This window comes from Budorcas taxicolor, chromosome 1 (assembly GCF_023091745.1).
Source record: "Budorcas taxicolor isolate Tak-1 chromosome 1, Takin1.1, whole genome shotgun sequence".
Classification (NCBI taxonomy): Eukaryota; Metazoa; Chordata; class Mammalia; order Artiodactyla; family Bovidae; genus Budorcas; species Budorcas taxicolor.
Window position 1 is genome coordinate 5,604,571 of NC_068910.1, and position 12,121 is coordinate 5,616,691.

Below are 12,121 nucleotides of genomic sequence, written 5' to 3' on the forward strand. Positions count from 1 at the left end.
TCAGGCTAGGGAACTTAGGGGGACCAACTGCAGGGATGGAACAGGGGTGACAGTGGGATCACGTTCGTATTACAGAAGGAGACGCCCTCCAGGAGGCTCTGTGAAGGATGGAGTTAGAGAAAGAGATTCCGGACAGAAAGATGCTCAAGATGTTCCCACAACACCCATGCTTCCTTGACATGCTCTATGACCAGATCTTAAAGCCATTGATAAAAATGAGGCCAAACCAAGCAGGAAGCATGCTTTGTAAGAAAAGAAAACATGTTGCGTCTGGAAGCTCCAGATCAGGCAAACTGGGTCAAAACTGGCCCTGGGGCTTGTTTTATTACTTAGCCTGAACAAAAAAAAATTTTTTTTCAGTTTGAATCAGGAGCCAGAGATGTGATTGTCTTGGATCCAGCATTTCAAGCCGAGGAAAGAACCAGTGCGAAGGCCCCGGAGCAGGCGTAAGTTTGGCACGATTGAGAGCCGGCATGGAGGCCGGCGGGCGGGAGTCCAGGGCAGGAGGGGACAGTTTTAGCTAGAGGCAGGCAGGGGCCAGATCATGCAAGGTCTCAGCGACCACGGTGAGAAGCTCAGATTTCATCGTAAAGGGGAAGGGAGAAAGTGGAGGGCATAGCGGCAGGGCTGGCCTGACTTACATTTAAGGGTCCTCTTTGGCTGCCCAGGAGAGGATGCGGGGAGGCTCCTTAAGAGCTGAGAGTCCAGTCAAGGGAGGATGGTGACTTGAACCCTGGCTGCAAGGTGAGGCCAGAGCTGGTGAGGAGTGGTGGGGGATCCACTTTGGAGGCGCGGCCCCCGGGCCTTGCTGGAGGCTTGGCAGTAAGCAGTCCAACGCCAGGCCAGATGGCAGGCTGGGGGGAGGGGAGCGCACGGCAGCTGCCTGGGACAATCCCCCTCTGTCCCGCTGCTGCATCAGAGGGACTGGCAGGGCGGCTGCGTGGGGTGGGACCTAGGCAGAGGCAGAAAGGCCAAGACGGAGTCTCAGGCTGCCATTGTCTAGGGCCGGGGCTGGGCCCAGAACCCAATGGGAGCCGGGGTGGGGAGGGGGGTGCTCTGCAGGGGCAAGGAGGGGGAGAAACAGGCCTGGGAGGGGCCGCTTCCTCCCATGATGCTGTAAGCGCTTGCATCCCTGCTTTGTTTTGCCTCCCATTCTGTAATTACAGAAATTACAGAGGCTTGCTTCAGACCACATTCGCTGCTCTTCTCGCTTTTCTTCCTTTCTGAAACTCTGTGGTTCAAGAAAAAAATTAATATTGGGTTTGGCCGCATGCCAAAGGGAAACATAATGGTTTATTCTCTGCTTTTTAGGAAGAAACGTTAGGCTCGGTCCATTGCACAAGGCTTTATTGGGCATCTGTTGTGTACCCAGACCCATAACAGTTCCAATGAAGGAAGAAGAGCCAGCATCTACTGAACACCTCTTTTGTGCCAAGCACTTATCTCACAGATCTTAGGTCTGCCAGTCCTCACTTCACCTCAAGAAGCCGAGGCCTATGTCACCCATTTGACAGATGAGTAAACTGAGGCTTGCCAGCCTGGGGCAGTTACTGTAGAGGAGTCTCGACTCAAATGGCTCAGCTACTCAGAGACTTGCTACTTAAAGTGTGCTTCTCCGAGGGCAGACTGGCAGCCCGTTAGAAATGCAGAGTCCTGGACTCTGCTCCAGACCCATGGAATCAGAAGCTGCATTAAAAAAAGTTATTATTTATTTATTTACTTCTGGCTGTGCTGACTCGATGGACCTGAGTTTGAGCAAGCTTCGGGAGTTGGTGATTGACAGGTAAGCCTGGCATGTGGCAATCCATGGGGTTGCAAAGAGTCAGACAGGTCTGAGCAACTGAACTGAACTGAACTACGCTGCACTTGGGCTTTCTCTAGTTGCAGTGAACAGGCTTAGTTGCTCCGAGACACGTGGGATCATCCCAGACCAGGGATTGAACTCATGTCCCTTGCATTCCAAGGTGAATTCTTAACCACTGGACCACCAGGGAATCCCAGAAGCTGCATTTTAACAAGTGTCCCTGGGATTCAGGTGCCCACGGCAGCTTCCAAGGGTATAGGTTATGGGTGACCCTGATTATCTCACGGAGTTTGATTCAAATCCCTGGGTGACCAGGAGCTAGATGTTTACTTTGCTTGAGCCTCAGTTTCCTTATTGCAAACCTGGACCCCTGTATTTCACAGGATCATTGTGTCAACACTGAAGTGAGATGATGAGTCTAAGGGAAGCAGAGGGCCTGGCGCACAGGAAGTACTCGATACGGAGCAGCTTAGATTACCATTCAGAGAGATGAACAGCCACGGAAGTGCTTGCTTTGTAATCGAAAAACATCATATAAAAGTGGCCCAATTAATAGCTGATGCTCAGTGCAGAAAGGGTAGAGGGAGGCTGGACTGTGCAGTGAAAGGCAGGTGCTGTGGGCAGCCCTTGCTATGAATCACCCTGCAAGTCAGGGAAGGCTCCCTGGAGAAGCTTCTGCGATGGAAAAGCTGGAGAGGGTGTCCCAGGCCTCAGGACTTTGGCCCCAGAGACCAGAGCCCAGTCCGGGGGTGAGAAGTCAATCTTCTTGCCTGGCAAAACGGATGCCTGTGAGTCCAGATATTAGGCCCTCATCCTTGGATTCTCAGTCCAAGCGGGGCTTGGGGCTGGGACCAAGGCAGCCAGCCTCCTTCCTGATCCAGACTTGGTCTACAGCAGCAGTCTACAGACGAAGACAGGCCCAGGAGGGCTGGGGGCTGGTCCGAGGTCACATAGCACAGGAGTCATATGGCCCTTACAGACCCCCAGGGCCCCCAGATCTCAGCCCCCTGCACACTCTCACTTTGGAGATGAAGGAACGAGGGTCCACATCTTGGTGCAAACCCCTCGGCGGCCTCGACAACCCCGAGAGGCCATCTGCAGTTCCAGGCGCGGTTCTCAGCAGTATTGAACGCCGCTCCTCCACAACATCCCAGGCTGACTTTCAAGTAAGCCATGTAATTTCTCAAACTGTCTGTTTCTTCGTCAGGAAATGGGGCCAATGGTAACTGCTTTATACATGATGACCGCTAGGTTGACATTTCCCAGTCCTGGGCCCAGCCCAGCAAATCGTAATACAGTGACGCTAAAATGATTATTAGTTCCATTTTGCAGATCATGGTTCTGAAGCTCAGAGAGGTCAAATAACCTGCCCAAGGTCACAGAGGGTTTAACCCAGGCCCTCTGCTCACTTAGCAGGTGCCTCCTGGACACTGGTCTATGTGAAATGCTCTGAAGCACACGGACATGGCCCCTGGCCTTCTGAGCCTGCCTGTGGGCTCTGGGGAGGAAGAGAGGTATCAGCATGAAGAGGTGTCTGCCTGGCCTCTCAGTGTGCTACAGGGAAGGAAACTGAGGTGCAAGCCCTCCTGCCTGCAGCCTCAGAGAGCCTGGAAGTCTGGTTTTCTAGGGTGCCTCTCAAATCAGAAATTAAGAGAAGGTTAGAGGACATCCCACCCCAGTAACCAGAGTGAGAAAAAGATCAGCTTTATAACTGCTGGAGGCTTCTTAAATCCATCAGTTAGTTCAGATGCTCAGTCGTGTCTGACTCCTTGTGACCCCATGGACTGCAGCATGCCCGGCTTCCCTGTCCATCAGCAACTCCTGGAACTTGCTCAAACACATGCTCATTGAGCTGGTGATGCCATCCACGCAAAGGTGAAATAAGTCATGCTGCTCTTCTGTCTGTGAATACACACAGGAAACAGTCCCCAACTTTTTGTTAACAAAGAAGGAAGGAGAAAGAAGAGCTTGAAGTACGAGAAGAAAGTGAGCTGGGGGCTTAACACATCAGAGCGTGCTTTAAATGCTTTACGGAGAGCACTGGGTTGGTCCAAAAGTTTGTTCCAGTTTTCCCATAAGATGCTAGCTGGCTCAATAACTTGCCACTCTCACCCCTCCCCCACATTTTACTGATGGGTAAAGAGTCGGACACGACTAAGCAATTGAACTAAACTGAACTGAAACCAAGGCAGAGAGAGAGGGGGACTTGCCGAAGGTCTCCCAGCTAGGAACTAGGGGGCCAGGGCTAGAACCCAGGCAGCTGGTCTCCTCTGTCCATATCCTTAACCAGCCCATTCCGCTATCTCTAGTCGGATGCCTGCAGAACTCCCCTGCAAGGCCCACCTTTAGGATGGGAGAGAATTTAATTCCCTCCAAAGCAAACCCCCAAGGACAAGGAGCCCAGAGTGGCTGTGGACTCTACTTCCCCAAGGTCTGGCTCCATGAAGGCTAACTGGTCCCCATGGTCAGACCGGGCAAACCTTGCAGGCATCCTGGGAGCCAACAAGGGGTCACGTGGGATCCCAGCCAAGCAGCTGTCAGCAGGCCCCCAGGGCTGGGCTCTAAAGAGAGCCCCCAGGAGGCAGCTGGCCCAGGGGTGGCAATCCCCGTAGGAGTCCCCAGCTCTCCTCTGCCTGCGGACACAGCCCGTGCTCGCAGAAAAGCAGGCCTTTCTAGGGGCGGGGAGAGGAGGACGTGCAGTCAGCTTGAGGCTCTGGAGTCTGCAGACCCGGGTCTGAATCCTCACTCTACACGCTACAGGCCGTGTGATATAGAGCCAGGCCCTTCACCTCTCTGTGCTTTGGTCTCTTTCCGTGCACGAGGAGAGGGCTCAGGCTCTGGCCCGGAGCACCCTTCTGACTTCATCCTGCTTCTCATCTCAGCCCGCCTGCCTCGCTCACACGGTCCACAGCCTGCTAACATCTGCTCTAGCCCCTAATCGTCTGTGATGCCCGACTGTGCACCTCGTTCTGTCGAGGCAGTTTTCAATCCAATCCGACCTGGATCGACCGCGCACCTCCAGGGAGCCGGGTCCCACGCTGGGTGCAGAGCGATCCAGACGCCAGCTGGAGTCTGGGTCCTGCCGCCACCAAGCGCTGGTGACAGCTGGGCATCCGGATAAACGACATCCACTCGGGGAAGTTCTCCCACAGCCCAGAGAAGGGGGGATGGCGCTCGGCTGCAGCCGGGGGCTGGATTCAGGCAAGAAACCAGGAGACGATGGCATTAGGGCTGGTGGAAAGGGGACACAAGTGGGACATTCTTTCCACAATCACAGCGAGAGAAGCAGGACTGGAACCTTCGCTCCTCCCCGCAAGCCTACCACTTCTAGTCCACCCCAGGCGGAGCAGATGGGGACAAGGCATAATGTGCTCATAGACAACGAGGAGGGACTTGGTCTGGCTGGCGAGAATCTGGGGTCCCTTAGGGAGCCTGGCTGGGGAGGTGGCAGCAATGGTCAAGGGCTCTGAAGCAGGAGAAGGGGGTGCGCGCTGTCCCGGAGCAAGAATAGCGATCATGCCGAAGGTTTATCTGGCGCTTTAGTTCGGTGGGCTTCCCTGAGAGCTCAGTTGGTAAAGGATCCGCCTGCAATGCAGGAGACGCCAGTTCAATTCCTGGGTCAGGAAGATGCACTGGAGAAGGCATAGGCTACCCACTCCAGTATCCTTGGGCTTCCCTTGTGGCTCAGCTGGTAAAGAATCTGCCTGCAGTGTGGGAGACCTGGGTTCAATGCCCGGGTTGGGAAGATGCCTGCAGAAAGGAAAGGCTACCCACGCCAGTATTCTGGCCTGGAGAATTCCATGGACTGTATAGTCCATGGGGTCGCAAAGAGGCAGACACAACTGAGCAACCTTCATTCATCTGACGGATGCTCACCTTTAATTCTCACAGACACAGAGACTGATGCGATAGGACTTGCCCAAGTCACGATCTGGAGGCATCTGCTCAATTCCCATGCTTTTAACCTCTCCCCCAACATCCCCCCCCCCACCCCACAGTAAGGAGGCAAGGATGAGACAGTTGGATGGCATCACCAACTCAATGGACATGAGTTTGAGCAAACTCCAGGAGACAGTGAAGGACAGGGAAGCCCGCAGCCCGTGGGGTGGCAGAGTCGGACACGACTCAGCGACTGGACAGCAACCCGTGGCAAGCACTGAGCGGGGGGAACTTGGGGACCTTTGAAAGAAGGGAGATTTGATCTGATGGTGACGTGACAATGACCCATCTGCTGAGTATGTGGTGGGGTGGAGGGACAGGGGCTGAGCTGGGACTGGGGGTGGGGGTGATGGGGAAGGCCCAGTCCCTCTGCACAACCTGCCTTCTGTCCTCTGACGAGTTAACTGATCCTTCTACCCTGTCTCTCCAGCTCCACTGGTCCTTTCTGCACCAATGGGACCTGGGTCTTCACGTTGCTCTGCTTCCCTCCATGGCAGCTTACACAGTGCCCGACACACACACACACACACACACACACACACACACACACACACACGCTCTCCTGAGTCCCACCATGGGGACATTGCCATCACAAATCCTGGAGAAACGTCGGTTACGGAGAAGGTGGCGCCCCTCCCGTTGCCAAAGCAGGGGTGTGCTGGTGAACTTGAACAACGGGCTCTCCAGAAAGCAAGGGACCGGCCCAGCTGGGAGTTTCTGCTGATTTCTGCAGGGTCTGCGTTCCCGCCCCAGTGGGGTCAGGGTCCACCTTGAGGTCACAGGATCAGAAGAGATGTGCTCACTCAGTGAGCCTTGCGGATTCTTGATTGCTTCCTGCAAGGAAAGCCTTGGACACCAAAGATGAGGCTTAGAAGGAGAGATAGAGACTGGAGAAGAGCAGCAGCAGGCCAGGGAGAAGGCACCAGAAGGAAGGGAAGGCAGGAGAGAGGAGGGAAGGGAGGGAGCGGGGAATCCCAGGGGTGCTGCTGGTTTCCTCTTTGCCCTGCTCTGGTGACCTCCCAGGACCTGCCCAGACCCCAAGGAGGGAGGGGGCCGGTGTGTGCATGCCCAGTAGCTCACTCGTGTCCGACCTTTGCAGGCCCCGTGGAGTGCAGCCCGCCAGGCTCCTCCATCTATGGAATTCTCCAGGCAAGAATCCTGGAGCGGGTTGCCATTTCCTTCTCCGGGGATCTTCCCACCCAGGGACTGAACCCGCAGTCCCTTCCGTCTCCTGCACCAGCAGGTGAGTTCTTTACCACTAGCACCACCCGAGAAGCCCAAGAGCCTGAAGAGGGAGAGGAGGGAGGAAGCCAAAGTTTCAGAGAGCCCGGGCAGAATTCCAGGAGGTAAGGGGCTGAAAAGCTGACACTGCGACCAGGTCGCGGGGCTTCCCTCCCCGCAGCTTCCTCCAGCTGTCCTAACTGGCTGAGCCAGGGCGGGCTCCAGGCACCCCTGAGAACCATCGAGTCTCTCATCGCCCCTCTCCCCTGCTTCCTCCACCCAGTGTGGGGAATGCTGGAGTCTCTGCTCCAGGGGACACCTCTGAAAAGCAGCCCCTGCTCCTCTGGCCAGAAAGGATGAATTCGGATCAGGAAACACAGAGTGACAAGACACCCACCCGGCATTCTTTTCACACTGCTCTTTTCCTTGGAAGGCGTGCTTGTGAGAAAACCAAGGGTTAAAGGACCCTCTCCTCCTGTTTAAGAAGTGCTTGAAGGACTCTGAAGGTCATAAGGATGAAGGCCCTTTAAGAACTCAGATTCGGGAAGAAGCAAAGCACAGTACTGCGGGGGTTGGTGGAACTAAAGGGTTTTCAGTCCCCGCAGACGCACAGCTGACGTGGAGGGCTGACCCCGCACCACAGGACGGGGCTGTGGACGACAGCGGCCCCGGGCAGCTCCGTGGCTCCCTTACCAAGTGTCCACAGCCTGCAACCCTGCTTCCTCCTCCGGACACCTCTGCAGGCTTTCTCAGCCCTGTTCTAGAGACGCACGCGCCGACGTCCCGAAGACAGACTAGATTAAGATCACACAGTCCGCCTAAGAACCACCGGGGATCTTGGAGCGCCTGCCGCCTGCCCGTGGGCCAGAACGGGCTCCCACGTGTGTCTGGTTGAGTGCTTTGGGGACGGGGAGAAGGTGTGTATGTACCAGTTTATTACAAGTCCCCCCACAACTGTCACCTTGCTCCTGACCTCTGAACTCAGTTCTTTGACCCACCCAGCCTTCCGTGGCCTTCGAGTTTGCAATTCTAATATATAGGGCAGAGTCTAGCCGTGCCAGATGGCTCCTTCTCAGAGCGGTCGGAGGAGGGGCCACTGTTGCCCCTTTCCTAAGAAATATGCAAAATTTGGGGGAGGGTGGTTAAAAAAGCCAGGTCAGCATTTCGAGTTTATATTTGGGAAACAACAAATCCTACTGTTCTTTTAATACAGCTCAGATGGATTTTAAAAAATCTTGAGAGACACTGCTTTAGGATATTTTTCAAGAATGAGGAGGGTGTGTATTTTCAGTCGATTAAGGGTCAGATTCCTGGGTCTCAAGTATTTCCTACAAGAGAAAGCCAATTTTGTTTTTGAAAGACTCCAACGAATGCTCACTTTAGCCAACACGTCTATTTTGGATTCATTCACCAAGCTTTCTGAAGAAATCTTCCTCGTATGAATACCCCATCCCCATTTCTGTCAGGAAAAAAAAATTCCCATGTAGGGAGAAGAGACCACCCATTTGGGGAAATGAGACTTTTATTGAGAAAACGGTCTTAAGTCCCAGGAACAATGAAGAAATTCATGAGTAACTTCCGCTCAGGAGGTCAAGGGTATTCAGACGTTTATTTGTCAAGAGCCAGGATGGAATAGGGCAGTGTTTAAGGGCACTGGCCCCGAGGGTGAGAAAACCTGGTTTTCAGTCAGTTCAGAAGCTGCATGAATGCAAAATCTCTCGAACACGGAGGTGAAAATGCCTCCTCTTACGGCCACTATGAGGATCACCTGGGGAGACTACGAAAAGTAGTTCACACAGAGCCTGGTACGTACTAAATACTTGTTACCTGGCAGAAATTATAATAAATCACCTGATTAGGGCTACTTTTTTTTTTTTTCAAGATAGCTATGGGAAAAAAGTCCCAGGCAGGATGCCACAGTTATCTTAACCCACAGGCAGTTGATAAAAGGCAATGGTGAAGCCACTGTCAATGCCGACCACATCAAATTCTCAGAGCAAACTGGTCCCTAAACACGGTCCCCAAGTGGACATGGGTACCTATCCCTGCAATTAGCACATCTGCTCAAACCTCCTTAAATGTCAACTGTCTTCATCTGTCCACAGAATGGATCTCCCAACCCTCCCTCCCGCCTGCCGAGGATGGAACAGTCAGAGTCTGGGGGTGGGGGGGGGCTTGGGCTCACTGCTTCGCACGCACCCCGCCATCCAGTCTCAGGAGCAGCAGCGAGCAGACGACCCTCCCTCTCTGGGGAATCCAGGACCAGGCTGCTTCTCTGGGGGTGGACGTGCTCAGACAGGTTAGCGGGAACAAAATGGTCGCTTGCCTCTAAGTCATTAGGATCCTAGCTCTCCGCCGTGCTTTTGAAACAGCCAAACCCCGAGGCCAGCACCCTCTTTCTGCTTCCTAAATGGAGTGGGGCTGTCTGCCAGCTCACCTCCCCTCTTTGCCAGCATGCAATGATGTACTTTGGGGTTCCTCGGGGTGTTAACCCCGTGCTCCCCGACCCCCAGGTAGGGAAGAGAGCATATTGCCCCAGCTGTCCGGGATGGAGAGATGAAGGGCGTGGGTGAGAGTGTTTATTTTCCACGGGCTCACTTGGAGAGCGGCACACAGCAGACACGACTCCCCCAGCCTGGTGTGCGCCCAGGTTTGCGGGCTCGGTACGTTTACAGCGAGGTATACACCAATCATGCCCTCCAAACACAGAGTACTTATCACGTTTTTAAGGACGGAAGCTGTGGGTTTGTCCTGGTGACACTCACTAAGCCTGCACTGAAGACCGCTGTTATTTACTGCTCTTGTTCTCGTTTTGGCCAATTTCACTCTTCCTACCATCTACACCTACTCTTCCTACACCGTATCTTACAAGCCGATACATGGTTGGGAACACACCTACCTGTCTAGCCTCTTCCCTTTGGTTGATGCTCAGCAGTGGGGCCTGGTGCTCTGCCTACCTACCCTATTTGATCTCATAACAATTGTATGAGGTTGATCTGTTCTTATCCCCATTTTGCAGGTGAGGACACTGCGTCTCAGAGAGGTAAAGTGGCTTGCTCAGGGTCACGCAGCTAGGAAGTGCGAGGGTGGGCTTTGGACTTACTGTTTCCCATTCCTCTTGGGCTGGAATTGTTGCTTCCGGCCCACCAGAAGCTCTGTGTTTCAGAGTCTCCTCAACAGTCTTTAGAGAGGTCTAGGTACTTCGAGCACACTGTGTCCCCAGCTCACCAACTGCCCTCCCCCTGGCTGTACCCCTCCCAGGGCCTCCGTAGCCCAGACTCCCTGCAGCCACTGGAGTTTTGAAGTCCAGCTCCATCTCGTGCACAGGTGTGTGACCTGGTGAAGTCACTTAACCCCTCTGCACCTCACTCTGCACCTCCACAAATGAAGGAAATTACCCCGTCCTGCGAGGCTGCAGCAAGGGTGCTTCCAGACAAAGCCAGTTTCCCTGCAGCTATCCCCACCCCCCACCCCCAGCCTCTTTTCTGGGGAAGCTCGAGCCCTAGACACAGTCCCCTCCACTCACTCCATCACTCGCTCGAGCGGCTCCCGAATCAGCATTCAACACACATCATTCTGCCTTGTGCAACGCCATTATCTCCCGAGGACACAGGCTCCGTTGTCATGGCAACCAGAGTCCTTCCACCAACTCTATTTAATAATTTTTCAACAGCGGCACTGGGCTTGGGGCAGGGGAAGGAGCACTGGGTTAGGGGTTAGGAGCTCTGGGTCCTAGCACCTGTGGGCCTCAGACCCCGCCTCTTTAGGCCTCAGTTTACCCACCTATAACAGAGGTATCTGAAATGGGTGGCTTTTGTGACTTTCCCTGGCCTAGAAAAACCTCAGAAACTGATTTCAAGGTCCAAGAAGCAGGAGGCAGGGAACCAGAGCGACTGGGGAGGTCTGAAGGTTCGAGTGACACTTTCAATCCACAGGAAGAATCAGAAGCGGCCTTTGTGATCAGATCTCTCCTGCTGCCTCTGCAATGCCACTTTTCAGACATTTCTGCAACCTCCTGACCTGCCACGGCCAGGGCTAGGGTTCATTCAGAGACAGGTTTGCCTGCAGTCTTCACAGCCCTCACTGTGCCCGGAGTGTTGCTGTTTAGTCTCTAAGTCGTGTCCAACTCTTTTGGGACTCCATGGACTGCAGCCCACCAGGCTCCTCTGTCCAGGGGGTTTTCCAGGCAAGAATACTGGAGTGGGTTGCCATGCCCTCCCTCCTCCAGGGGACTTTCCCAAGCCAGGGATTGAACCCACGTCTCCTGAATTGGCAGGTGGGTTCTTTACAACTGAGCCGTGTGAGAAGAAGCCCCAAACCCAATTTGCAGATGTACAAACTGAGGCAAAGGAGCTCATGAGTACCAGCAAGTGAGAAGCCCAGCTCCTGGAAAGGCTAGGCTGGCGGTGCCCAGGAAGCAAGCCAGTCCCCTTGCCTTGCCCTTCTATCCCATTCAGCCCATGACGGGCCAGCTCTGGCCCCAACCTGTGCAGCCTCTGGCTTCCCCTCAAGCAGTCACAGAAACAAGCAAAAGCAAGAACTAAGTGCCTGCTCTGTGTCCCCGACTACGTGGGGCACCGCAGACCCCAGAAGACACAGCGTTTCTGCTCCTGGCTTATCTGCATGACCCACAGTAGGGCCTGGCACACAGTAGGTGCTCAAAGCTTTATTTGGTCCCGTAGTTGGCCCACATTGGCCTCTGACCACCCCCTCCCCAAAGGCCGCTAAAGAAAATCTCCCAGAGCAGCCACCAACGTCTCAGCTCCAAGGAGCCGCTGCGGACCCCATGCTGGGGAGGGGGGCCGGCTGGCTCCGGGGCTGGGGAGGGGGCAGCTCTTCCTTGGCACAGGCTGATGGCACCGCTTTCAGGCCCAGCCGCTGCCAGCCCAGTGGCGCTATTTAACTCCTCTGGGGCTGGCATTTCATTTAATACCCGCGGCATAATTAACAGCGCTGCATCTGCTCTGTCATTACCGGCGTTCTCTGCCATTCGGAGAAAGGGCCCTTATAGTTCCAGTCATTAGTCTCGGGGAGGCTGTCATGGGGGAAATGGAGGAGGAAGTGGGGCACGCAGCCTGCCTTTCCCCGCTCGGAGAGCTGGCACCCGGCGCATGGAGCGGCCGATCGGCGCGTCCAGTCCAAAGCCCTTGGCTTTAT